This window comes from Macrotis lagotis, chromosome 2 (assembly GCF_037893015.1).
Source record: "Macrotis lagotis isolate mMagLag1 chromosome 2, bilby.v1.9.chrom.fasta, whole genome shotgun sequence".
Lineage (NCBI taxonomy): Eukaryota > Metazoa > Chordata > Mammalia > Peramelemorphia > Peramelidae > Macrotis > Macrotis lagotis.
The window spans coordinates 54819837-54821266 of record NC_133659.1 but is presented as its reverse complement, the minus strand read 5'-3'; positions in this window follow the sequence as shown (position 1 = coordinate 54821266).

Sequence of the window (1430 nt, the reverse complement as noted above, 5' to 3'; positions counted from 1 at the left end):
GTGCCCTGAGGAGCAGATATACAGTTTTTGAAGGAAGAAATTGGAAAACTTAAAGAGGTGTGGTGTGGGGTGGGGAAATATTGAGCTACAACAGTGAAGGGTAGTCATGGTTGTTTTAGAAAGTCTCATGTTAGGGCAGGGGTGAGGGGGGGCTAGCAGAGTCAAGGTAGTAGAGAAAAGGCAGGGACACTCTTGAAGCCTCCAAAATTCCCTTCCAAACAACTTTAAAGTAATCTCTCAAAATGAATTCTGGAGTGGAAGAACCCACAAAAGGATAGGGTGAAACAGTTTTTCAAGCTAAGAAAACTTAAGAGGGTCAGTGGGAATATTTGTCTCACAGGGATCAGAGTGGAGCACTGTCTAATGCAAGTAACTCTCAGCAAGACAGTAATAGTAGGTCCTGTCTCTGCAAGTCATCATCAGGTTTTGGAAGTAATGAAATCTGTGGCAACAGCTTCAAGTGCTTTCAGCCCACAGACATATGGGAAAGGGCTAGGAAAAACAGTCAGAAGAAGATTATGGGGTGCCTTTACAGTCATGGGTGTATGACTCTATTTCATTTCACATACACAGATCTGGGTCACAGACCTGTATCCGAGGTCCAGGACAAGGAGGAGCAATAGCACACCAAAGTTTGAGCTGCAGAGGGAGTAAAAAGGTACTTATGTTCACTTACAGATAAGAAGAAAGGCCAGGAAAGTAGTAATACCTCTCCTTAAATCATACCTCAGAAGAACTGAAAACTTAAGAGTACCCCAGAACTAGCTCTGAAAATAGCCATACAAAACCCTGAAGTTTAGAAAAGCCTCAAACCTTAACATAAAAAGTCAGAAATACACTAGAAAATGAGCAAACAAAAAAGATTCTGATCATAGAAAGTTACTATGGTGACAGAGAAGATCAAGACAGAAACTCAGAAGAAGACAAAGTCAAAACTTTACATCTAAAGCAACAAAGAAAAATGTGAGTTGATCTCAGGTCAAAAAAAAAAGAATTCCTAGAAAAGCTCAAAATAATTTTAGAAATCAAAAAAAGAAAAAGGGGAAAATAGGAAAAGAAATGAGAGAGTTAATAGAAAAAAATGAAAAAAAATCAATAACCTAGTAAAAAAGGCACCGAAAATTCTGAAGAAAATGCTACTCTAAAAAACAAAATAGGTCAAATGATAAAGGAGATACAACAATCCACTGAAGAAAAAAATCCCAGGCAAAGAAAAAGTATTTTAAATGGCAAGAAAGAAACAATTCAAAACAGGATAATAAAAGATTTACCAGCTTCAACATTAAAGTATTACAAGATTTAGAATATGATATTTCAGAGAGCAAGGAGTATGATTACAACCAAGAATCAGAAAGACTGCATATAAGCTTTTGGGGGTCACAGGGGAGTGGATATTTAGACCAATATCTCACCCCCTTAACAAAGATACG